The sequence below is a fragment of the Polypterus senegalus genome, chromosome 15 (genome assembly GCF_016835505.1).
Source record: "Polypterus senegalus isolate Bchr_013 chromosome 15, ASM1683550v1, whole genome shotgun sequence".
Classification (NCBI taxonomy): domain Eukaryota; kingdom Metazoa; phylum Chordata; class Cladistia; order Polypteriformes; family Polypteridae; genus Polypterus; species Polypterus senegalus.
In genome coordinates, this window is record NC_053168.1 from 33,701,568 (window position 1) to 33,713,819 (window position 12,252).

Here is a 12,252-nt window from a genome sequence, read left to right on the forward strand (position 1 = left end):
TTAATATAGGAATTATCACTACACCCGGTTCAGAATTGTCCATAGACATTCTGGTCAAGCTTTTGTGACTATGTTTACAGCCTGTGAAAGCATAAAGGGTTGGAACATCATAGTGTGAACCATATTTAATGGCAAGGTGTTTTGGCAAAAATGAAAGCAAAAGACAAAGTATGAGTAAAGACCCCCTTCCCTTATCCTTAATTACTCATTTTAATTGCCAAATACGTTATTACAGAAACTTTTGCAATTGCATCAGCACCACTGAAACTTGCTATTCTTTTCACTTGGGTTGCCAGGTCTATTGATTCTTTCCATCTCGTTGTGCATGAAACTAACCTGCGGTCTATGGGTGACAGATCCTTTAACTCCACTGCACTCAGACTTTGAAACAACCTAAAATTCAGTCATTTAACTCAACCTGACTTTCTAGCCCTTCTTTCGGTTTACCCATTTTGTCCAGATGCTCAGGATGATTTGTGTTTGTATCACAAATTACATTACTTGTTCATAGTTTTCTTGTAGTAGCTGTACTTTTGTATTTTATTCTGGTTTGTCTTATTCTATTTTAATGCTTTGTATATACTGCATTTATTTTTTAGTCTTTCAGGACGATATTGTTCTTTCAGAATTGCTGTTATGTGCTTTGAACATGACAAAGATGCCTTAAAAAATAAAATATTATGTACAGTAGATCAGAACATCCTCCATACTTGCCTGTGCAGATATGCAAACATACCGTGCAATACTTTAAACAATTCTCTGATTTTGGTATTGGCATAAAAAAAATTATAAAAATATGAAAGGGCCCTTAAAGAGTGAGTTTTTCTTTTGTTGACATGACAACTGAAATGTCACTGGAGTGTTAGTTTTATACATTAACATGTCGCCTTAAACACTTATACCACAACTCTTTTTCAACTCCATTAATTGATAATGGAAATTCACCTTAATACAAACCTATGCGCATCCAAAGCCTTCTCCCAATCCGAGAGAACCGCAGAAGGCACGCTTAAAGCAATGGAAACCGTGACTGCTTCACACAAAGGGGTGTCTGTGTAATATTAAAAAAATAACAGATGAAAAAACACTCGAATTAGTACATGCTATTTCACGCCTAATGTTTACATTTTATTACTAAATAAAATGAACGCAAAATAATTCAAAAGATACAGGCCACTTTAATACAATTACAGATCCCACCCCCCCCTTTGTAAATGCACATTTGGTCCGCGCCTTTCAACGGCCCTTTTTTCCCACCAAAGCCGCGCGCAGATGGTGCAGAGACAGAGTCTCCACTCTTTCACGTATGCTCCACTCCGCCCACTTTTCCCCCGCCTTAGATTCAACTCCCGCCGCCATTGCCCACTATGGTGCCCCCTAGCGATTGGGAGGGCTGCTCGCTCTTTATCTCTGTGCTGTTGCCGGAGCTTCGTGTCTGCAGGAGCCGCCATATTGTCAGCCAAGGGACGCTGAGAGGTAACACTGAGGAAAAAATAAATAAAATAAGGAGGGGAAATGCGGATATGTGAATATTTCTAGACGCAGCGTATGATTCACCAACCTCAGATCTCTGTGTCTTATGTTTTCGTCTTTGGAATACGGACGAGAATGCGAGAAATTAGAGCGGAAACGGCTTTTGTTTTAGGAAATCCAAAGAGGGGTGGTGTGTGAGGTCTGTGCATCTCTCGATTATCTTTATTAAAATAATATTGGTACATATCAGCTGAGGGTTTTGTTGTTCTCAAAAATATAACCTTCGTGTAATGTAAACAAGAAAATGGAATTTATTTGGTGTACAGAGTAAATAGAAAGGGTTAGACAAGCCGGTTAATTAAACTGAGTTTTTTTTTTTTTTTTAGATATGATTGAAACGACGGTTGGCTTCAATTATTTGTGGAATTGTTTTCCGTGGGTATTGGAAATTGGACATCCTTTAGACCTCAGTTTGTTCACATGAATGTATATATGTTTGTATTATGCTGATATTCTCTGAAATTGAAGTAAATCGCAGCATTGGCACCCCCTCCCCAGTCCTTCCAATGAGGAGGAGGGGGGGCGGTGGGGGATGACAGGGATCTAAAATGTAGAACATCGTGTAGCGGTGGATCGTCGACATCTGCTCTCGGGCCGGTGGCTATTTCGATTGTATTTGTTTATAGGAACGGTCCTATAAATTGATTGATACTAATATAAGACTTGCAAGGCCGTATGCCTCGGAACACCCCCGCCGCCGCCACCATCATCATCATCCTCATCATCACCGGGGCTAGCATAGACACCATTTTACGAGCCCACCTTTAAACTGGATGGCATTGCACCCTTGCCATCATTGTATCTCTGTGTGTGGTTATATAGGAGAAATAAAATTGAATTGTACGTCCTTCCTACGTACATCAAGCCGGCAGCACTTGAAAATACTGGTGTACTTTGCCGCATGGCATACGATGATCTGCTTGGTTGTTTTTCCACGTTTTCTTTCATGCCTCACGATGGTTATTACTTGCCCTACGATGCCCATTAACCTTTTCTTATCCCATTATTAAACAATAGTCTCCCACTCATTATTTAAGAAAGCATTTGAAATGGCTTATTTTGTCATTATTTCGCAACTCCCTTCCCACCTTTTACCCCCGCCCCCCCGCGTCGTCCCCGTTATTCTAAGCGGTAAATCTCTCAGGAAAGGCCGAGGCTCACGGCGTGGCCTTGATATCTATAGAGAGATGGGAGTGGAGTAGAGGGTGGATATACGGCTGTAATAGTTACGTTTGTGTGTAATCCTTTAGCTTTAATTTTATTATGCTTGGAAAACAATTATAATATGAATCTAATCGTTACAGTGCCGTTTGGAATTGTTCATTATCTGCTTGTGTCCGGATAACGGATCCTACGGCAATGATGCGTATTTTTACATGGTCATAATGCGCTCTGCTGTAATAAATACATTTATTAAAAAAAATGTTTTGTGAGGTATGGTTAAGCTGCTGACACGTGCAGCTTTTTTTTTTATTTTGTATTTTAAACTTGAACTCGGAATGTGTTTTTGGTGGCTTTTGTGCAAAACTATACCATGTGTATTAGATGAGAAGTCTGGTTAGCCTGCAGTGTTACTGCAGTTTGGAATTCAGATAAATTAATTGGAAAACCTCCTCTGATAATCAATAACCGGTTACACCTAAATGTTTGTGGGTTTTAAAATAGCAACATTTTATATTTATATAAAATTAGTTGTACACATTTACCTCCATCATAAATAGTTTCAGCGGAGACGGGGAAGAATCCCTCGCTTTATAGTGACTTGATAGATAACCTGGAACTTGGGTGAATTAGATATACAGAAAAATGTTATTTAAAATACAATATTGAAATAAAATTGGGACCATAAGCAAACCAGGAATTTTAACAGGTGGTAAGCTGACTTTTTTTTTTTGGTTTAATTTTTGTTTCCTCCTATATTTTGATAGTGTGAAGTGTGGCATATTGGTTAAGACTTTGGACTTTACACCCCTTAGGTTGTGGGATCAGATCTTGCTGCTGACATTGTGTGACCACAACCGGGTCATTTCGCCTGCCTGTGCTGTAATTGGAAATCAGAAATGTATTCTCTTGTATCTCAAATGTTGTAAGTTGTCTTGGACCAAAATAAGTAATAATAATGACTTAATTCCAGTGACGTGCTTCACCAAATGCATTTCCAGCTGTAAGCCTCTAATGATCACTATGTCCTCCAAAGCAGGAATCATGCTCAATGGGAGTGTTTAAGTGCATTTAAAATAAATTGGGTGTAAGTATTTCTGTAATGGTTAGCATTTGACATTTTGAGTTAGTCGAATAACATAGGCATTCTTGTCTTTACTTACAGAATCAACATCATACAGAAGTATGTAACTTGCTGGCCAATATAGCTTTGGAGTTCCTTGGTACTTGGAGTATGTGCTCTTTTTATGGTTCGGTTATCCCTAATTTTTCATTGGCCGTTGATTGTCATTCTCCTTGGTAGATGAAGAGCCTGATTATTATTGTTGGTTACATTACTTTTTTCATGTTATAATTCTCTTCTCTTGTCATGAATACTAATTTTGTATTTTTTTCATTGGTTTTGTAAATTTTAAATACTGCTCCAGTGGAGGCTGGCAGGCAAGAAGCAGCATCCATTTCTTTTCATGTTGATTTACTTCCTTATAAAGATCTGTTCCATAATTGGCTTTGTTCAGGCCCTGAAATACGTCTGCACACGGTTCTATAAAAGTATATTTCATGAAACGCGCCGAATTTTCACTAAACACATACTGTTAGTGATTTCTGTTGTAATTCTTTATATAAATATAGATTTATATTCTAAGAAGTTCGGATGTGTTATGTGGGCAAAGCAATAAAATTAGCAGTTTAGTTTTAGCTGGTAGTTAAGAGGAAAAAAAAAACGGCATTGCTGGTTATTCCAATTCAACAAAAGGCCTTTGCATCACCATTTATGATTTTGATTAAACTTGTCATATGAGTTACTTTCGGAGATCAGAAATATTTTTTAAAAATCTGTTTGTGATATAGAAACTTTTCTTCAAAATTTTTTTTTCTTTTAAGATTTTTTGGGCATTTTTTGGTTGGCTGTTCAAATTAATTTTTCAAAAGATCTAAATCTAACTTAAGTATATTGCAGCTGTTTATCCAGAATGTGCCTTGCAGTTCAGGGCTCTAGACTAACATTTTGCACTGGTTGCACTGGTGCGCCTAACTTTTTTCTTAGGTGCACCAGCACAAAAGTTAGGTGCACCCAAATTTTCAACCGCATCACATTTAACACCACAGTTTTACAAGTTCACTTTATTTGTTGTTTTTTTTAATCACTGTCCATATAGGCAATATTGGCTTGTAAATGATTAACTAACAATCTGGTCAATACAAAGTTCTTTATTTGAAGGCAAGCACAATTCTACAAGAAAGGCAACTTACTGAAAAAGTTTTGGTGCTTAAAGTGCTTTAACGAACTGAAATTTAAACTTAAAAAATCTCAAGATAAATTAACTAAAAAGAAAATCTAAATTAAGTGTTTTAAGGGCTTCAAACTGAACATCTCATGGCTCAATGTCTTATGGACTATCCTCCATTGCAGTCACATGCCCCTCGGATGGCCAACTCCTGTAGTTTGGCCTTCTTGATCTTTGGCCTTGACTAAACCAGCTGGCCACACTCTCTCTAGCATCAAAATCTTCCAGACTTGTGCATGAGCATGCTCGACCTCAATGTGTCCAATAAGTATATTCACTGGTCTTCCTCTCCGCAAGATACGACCGTACACAATGACGCATTCCTTTGTGGCGATATCTGTGTCTCCGTCGATCAGGAATGCCATGTACGCACTGTTCGCAATTTGCACAGACGTCTTTTTTTTCAATGTATCTGCGATGACTCCTATAAATTGGGTGCACACAACATCATTGCTGTACGTCGGGTTTACATTCAAGCCCTTTTTCTTAATAAGAATTATTTCGGACTTAGTGTTCGAATTTAGTGAAGGGAAGTTCTTCTTTTGCAATATTTTAGGCAACGTTAAACTTAATTATCATCTCGGCCTCGTCTGATGATCTGTTTGCTGCTGCCTGCCGCTGAAAGGCAGCGGGGAGAGGGGACACTTGAGCAGTGCATTTATCGTGGCATGTAATATGTTTTATAGATGCATTGTGCTTTTTCAGCGTTTCAATTCTAAATGTATTAGAACCAGTCACAAATGCACTACTGCCGGCCATGGTCTTCCCACACTCTTTACAGTAAATACAGTGCATTATATTATCGGCTTTACTGTATCTTAGCCAGGGAAACTGGACAAGCCACTCTTTTCGAAATGTATACACTTTACCCCTTTTAATTTCAGTGGGCTCGGACTCGATCGTATGTGGCTCATTATCTAATGCCGTCTCCGGACCAGGGCTTGCTATAACTTGGGAGGTTGATGGCTCCGTGTCAGAGCATTGGTTATGATTTTTGGATGGATCAGGCCCTAACTTAACATTCTTAACGAAAAAGCTGTCAATCGTTCTTTTCATCTTCTCTCATAATCCGCGGCTACATTCACTGTTTACCTGATGGGCTACTCGCCTCTCTCTGTCTGACTGCATCACATGCATTTTCAAACGTACACACATGTACAGGAATATCTGGACCCCGGCCAATTGGGGGTGGGGGCGGGCGGGAGTGCGGGATCCGCCCTTCACTATCTCTGATTGGTTTAGACCACGATATGGGCCTAATGTGTGTCTGTTGTTGAACAACAGGGAGACTTTTAAGAGTCACGGAGTTTCGTTTTTTTTCCCCTCGAACGGCTGGTCGCACCGGTGCAACCTTTGATTTTTTTTTTTAGTCGCACCATTGAGAAATTTGGTCGCACTCTAGAGCCCTGCAGTTGCAAAGTTGTTTATATATAATGATCAGACAGATATGACCTAATAGACAAACATGAACACCAGCATCATGTTTTCAGGGCAGAATCTTTGTAAATTTGTCTGACATGGTGTCAAGGAAGATGAATAGAAAATGAAAATTGTGACTTGCATATAGCATAGTAATCACTGCTGTATTTGTACTTAGAAGCCTGTGGATGTGTGAGCAATAGTGTTGGATTGGTACAAAAAGTTTGACTTTTGACTGATATTGATACCTACTTTTGGACCTCGGTACCAAAATGATACCAAAGCCAGTAACTGATAACTTCTCCCTGTCCCATATTGATACCAGCTTTTGGACCTCGGCACTAAAATGATACCAAAGCAAATAACTGATAACTTCTTCCTGTCCCTGTCTCACAGCTGCTTCGTTCCTCCCAGTCTGCAAACACATGTTCTCCCCTATTATGCTGCACTTGCAACTCTTTGTGTTTATAAATACAGTCCAACCAAGCTGAAGTGATTCATAATTGCGGCCATGGACTATAGGAAAACAATAGGGTCATAATATTCGAGAAATTGCCAAATGCAGCCATGGTAGTAAATCTTTAATTACTACTATTTCAGAGTTTCATATTTTTTCTGGGTTTTGGTGGACACTTTAAGTTTTGGCCCTTGGCCTGCACTACCTTTCTTAATCCAGTGGTTCTCAAACTTTGTCCCGTGACCCAGTATTGACTTTTCAGATTTGAATCCACGAGCAGAAATAGCAAGCCGTGTCTTTGGTGAAACAAACATGATTTGGTCTCACTTAGTGAAACAAGCTTATTTGGAAATGGTGAAACATGTCAATCATTTAGGCAACATGTGATCCACGGGCAGCTTGACCCAGTGGTTGAGAGACACTGTCTTATTCTGAAATAGTATGTGTGGTCATCAAGACTTAGAGATAAGTTTGTGATTCTCCACACCACCAGTTAAAGTATGCATATCGATGCCCCACACCATACACACAGGGCCTTGATCTCTATGACCTGTATACTTTCTGACCAGAACACGGGCAAATGGCCAATTCCAAATGGAGCTGTAAGTCGGTGCAGGACTGTATATATGTTCTAAGACATGGGGTGGTGGTTTGGTCTCCCATTGTAATTCGAGCCAGATATAATAGATGCATTACACTGAAGATCGGGCAGGGGTTGGTCTCTTTGGAATTTTGATCATGCTAATAAACCACTGAAAACCAGCATTTATGTTTGGTACTGAAATTAATGAAATACTGGTACTGTACCATTTTAAAATGTGGGTGTTTCTGCACTTTTCTGTAGTACTGAAAGAGTATAGTACAACCCTAGAGAGGAGCCGGGACTGCTGTTAGAGAAAGATATGGAGTGTTTTAATATAAATCAGTTGTTTTGACATGTTTGGATTGTTACGTAGGGAGTTAGACTACCTTTGTCAGTGTCCATCAACAAGACTTTCCAAGGATAAATGTGCATATGGTCTGTCAGAGTACACCAAGAATTTGGGCTGTATTTCAAGTCCCAAATGGTTATTAAGTCCACCACTTCGTTTTCTATTTATTGGCTTTCTGTGTCAGTACTGTAATCCATTTCAAGTGCAATTTACATTCAAGTTGCATATGTCCATCTTGGCTTTAGTACCACATGTGAAAGTGGTTTGAATCTGATTTAGAAAGGTTTGATTTTTATGTTCACCATTTTTTCCCCCACAGCTGTTTTTACTCTGGTTTTGTAATTAAATCAGTTGTACACACATGTCCAACGTTTTATGTATGAATGTAATGCTGCAGTATTTGGAAGTGCAAAGTACTTCATAATGCATTATTAACTGGTGTTTATTCCAAAAAAGCAAGCACAGTGAAGGTTTTCTTGGAGGAGTCCATATTGGTTCTCTGAATGTTTTTATTGGAATGCGCTCCAACTTCTAAGGTAAATGGAATGCAACAATTGTGTGTTGTTTGTTTTTCATTTTATGTGTACAAGCCTAGCAAGTTAGCCATTGTATAAAGGTTGCACAACGGGAAATTGGTGAATGGCCTTATTTTGTGCTTTTTAACCCTATTACAAGTTGCTAAAAGTTTGTAGGCAGCTATATTTTGTTCAGTGTGGTTTATTAAAAAGCTATGGGGAACATCCTAGTTTACTGCATCTTCAATAGATTAGTAATTAGTAATTTTATTTGACACCTTTTAAAGGCCGATCTTCATTTTAAGATGTGTCAGATTGTTTGTTCACAAATGTAATATCCTATATAAACGTCTACGCGTGGAAGTGTGTGCGTCTGTCTGTCCAGCCCAGAAGTGAGTGGTGGAGTCGGGGTAAGTGCTCCACCTCCGAGAAAACAGACACTTGCTTAGCTGCTAATACACAAGCAGTGCTAGCACATCAGCTAAATGAAACCTCCCAGGAGAGAGACACCCAGAGTAGTTCCTTTCAATTGCCTGAAATCTCTACATTTCAATTTTTTTTTTCTTCAATAGTTTTAAGGACCCCGGGCTTTTTACAGTACAGGCTTACACAGCCAGTATTTTATATTTCTTTTTGCAAGATTTTTTGTTAGTTTTCAGAAAGTAGCCAGGTTTAAGAGCACATGTTTAATTATCCTTGTACTATCTGTTAATTTAAAAATACCTCAAACTTTTTTTTAAACACTTGTACACGGATAATGCTGCCTCCGGTCTACATTGGGCAGTTTTTATTGTCAATACTCACTGATGTTTTTGGTACTTTTGTTCATCTTGCTTTATTTCTTACTAAGCAAAGTATTTAAAACCTAGTTCAACCCTGAATCTAGTAAAAAATCACTAAAGTGACTAGATTACCTTTATATTCTGTATTTTTCTTTAAATTTTAAGAATTATTTGGTTTACAAATTACTCCCGTAAGCACTTTAACAGCCAAACTGTCTATTTAATGAAAGCCAAAGGACATATTGTAATGTTCTCGACTGTTTACAGGGAGTCCTCGGGTTACAACGTCTCGACATACAACATTTTGATTTTACAATGCTAACTCCCAGAAAAACTTAAACAAAATTGAGACATGAGTTTTTCGACTTATGCCATTAGTATCATACTTACAGACTACGTGGGCGAACTATTTTAGTGGTGTGCAGTGGAAGAATACGCAATAACGCAGCGTATGAGTGAGGGAGTTGGCAAACTAGTTTGGTTGCGCGCAGAGGAAGTGTTCCGTTTGTGTGGCTTTGTTTGGCGACTCTGTGGCCCTTATCATGGCTCCTAAATGAAAGTCAGAGTCTTCAGATGGTAGTGCTTCGAAGAAGAGAAAACTATCACGATGTAAGTGAATTTAGACATTGTAAAGAGATCAGAAGGAATAAAGGTAAGGAATTTTTTTTACACATTTTTTTGTCATTTTTTCTGTTACTACAGTACAGTGTATAGTACAGTATATTGATGTCCTTTTCCTTTCTCTTTGGCTTAGTTGTGTTTATGTTTTAGATTATGATTTTGCAAATGTGTCAGGATAGGTAAGTGACTTAGGTTAGGGCGTGTTTCAACTTACACCAAAATACGGGTTACATCACTGTTTTATGGGAATGGAACTGTGTCGTAACCCAAGGACCATCTGTATATGTGAAGTAGTTAGGGTCCAATAGATAACTTTTTACAAATGGTAAAGTTGCTGCTGAAGAAATCTGAGTGGCAAGTTCTTATTCCAACAGTATGTGCTTTAGGCCAAAAGGTCCTTTTTTGTCATGTTGACTGAAGCGCTTTTTTCCCCCGCAAAGGGGCAAATGCAAAACCAGTAGAGCTATAACATATTTTGTGCATGTAGAGCAGGCAGAGGTAATTGTTGCATGAAGTTCTGTAGCCAAAAGGAAAAAATAATCCTCATAAAATATTGACAGGAAATAAGAAGCATCACAGAAAGTTTTTGGTTGGTTTACATTAAACTTTTTTTATTGCTTTGGTGATTCAAACAGTTTGACTTGTTCTTGTTTAACAGTATAGAAAGCTAGCAGAATTAATCTTCTCTGTGAATCATGTAGTGAGAGTGCTACTGGTCCCGCCCCTTTGCCAAAAACTGGAAGGAGAGAAGTGACTTTGCAGGATGGTTGAGGGATTTGCTAATGCCCAAGTCCCCTTGTAATGCTGATCTGACTTCACTAGGATATTGAGCAGCCAGGTGAGGTTCATCTCCCACTGTGTACTTCTAGTAGCTGGGATAGATGGATGGTAGTTTTTGCAAATTGTTGTTTTATATGGCAATATTTTGAATATTGTAAGCATTTTCCAACTTGCATGGCAGATTGTTATTGTTTTAAGCATAAATAGTTTTGTAGCCTTTGACAATGTGTAAGTAATTTTGGTATATATTTATGGTAAGATAAGGCATTTGCGACATGATCATATCATGGCCTTGTGACATCAAACCATCCCAAAAATCATAGTTGTACCCATTGGCTAAAATGGCTCTCACTGTCAAAATTCGGGCTCCCTACTGTACCTGTGACTTAATTGTCAATACTTTGTTTGATTTTACGTTTGCTGGTGGTTCTTAAACTTTAGTTTGTTTTTTTTCTAGATATTTTATGTTGTCATTTACAAGTCAAAAAGGCACTGGAATTTGTAGTTTTTGTATTTTAATGAGTCTTCATAGTTCACTTTAGAGCTTGCTCAGATAAATACATTCATTTAGGAGCCATTGTTAAAGAATACCTGCAGAGGCTATTGGAAATTTTAATTTTCAATTATTTGATTATTAGTAAACAACACTAAGTGACCAGGGCATCATAAAGTAAGTAAGATTGCAAAATCTAGTCGTGCTCAGGGCTTGAATTTAATTTCGGGATTGATGTCCCACATACTGTCTTAAGAGTATACAGTAATTTAACATGCATTTCTCTGAAAGTAAATATTTACGCTCTGTGTAGTACACTTCACCCATGCAGTGCCAGCTGCAGATTTAGCTAGTAAAAATCGAAACCCATTTCAAACAAAAAATTTCTCTTATCTTTCAATGGCCAAACATTTATGTGGAGCAGCTCATTTGGGCTGCTAAAACAGATTAATTTAACGTTGTCTGATAGCATTGGGTGGAAATAATCCCTAGAGGCTCTTATTATCACACTGTGGCGGAATGAGCATGTGGCTAAAAGTGCTCCAAGATAGCGCCTCCATGAGGGGATGGGGGAGATTTTTCAGGATGGAATTCAATTTTGCTACCATCCTTTCTTCCCCAACAGCTTTCACTATGTCCAGGGTTTGCTTTTGGATGGATCAGGCATTTCTGATAAGTTTGGTCAGGCATCGTGTATCTTTTTAGTTCCAAGTTGTTTCCCCAGAAGACCACAATGTAGAACACACTGGCTACTATGGACGGATAGAACACTTTCAGCAGTTTGTTGCATATGTTAAAAGACTAAAGTCTCCTTGGGAAGTACAGTGTGCATATTAAAATGTTATAATTAAGAAATCTTGCTTAACTACTAGTCTGTCCAGTTTTGTTTACAAAATGCATAATGGTCTGCAGCAACAGATTCTAATGATACAACAGAATTTATTGAATCCATAAACTAATTTAAATTCATAAGGGATAGCAAATTATTCAGTAGTAGTTTAAAAGGCCTAGCTTTGAATATAGGTTACAAAGTAGTACTGTTTGGTCTTCACCATGTAAATACATAGTGTCTTGATCAATAGATATTTTAATCCATATCTGTCTGGGAAGAGGTTTCACAGGAATTAAAGCCTCGACAGCAAGGTAGATGATGCCTTAAAATGGAGAAAAGTTTAGATCACCAGTTTCCAAGAGTAGTCCATTAAAGAAAATTCAAATCACATGTTGACCAATTTAAAAAAAAAAAAAAATGATGGATGCAAAAGTTTGGG

The 12,252-nt window shown here is 38.1% G+C and overlaps 1 protein-coding gene across 3 annotated transcripts in view; it reads left to right on the plus strand.

Moving 5' to 3' along the window:
• Positions 1–1,379: 1,379 nt before the first annotated feature.
• Positions 1,380–12,252, plus strand: part of zgc:86598 (STKc_CK2_alpha domain-containing protein) — a 65,869-nt gene continuing 54,996 nt past the window's right edge. Inside the window, exon 1 of one of the 3 annotated variants that reach the window (XM_039736231.1) lies at positions 1,380–1,476. The gene's annotated coding sequence lies outside the window, so the exon portion shown is untranslated. Of the gene's footprint in view, positions 1,477–1,527; positions 1,673–9,663; positions 9,740–12,252 lie in introns of those variants that run through there. The other 2 variants (XM_039736232.1, XM_039736233.1) reach the window with 2 other exon arrangements.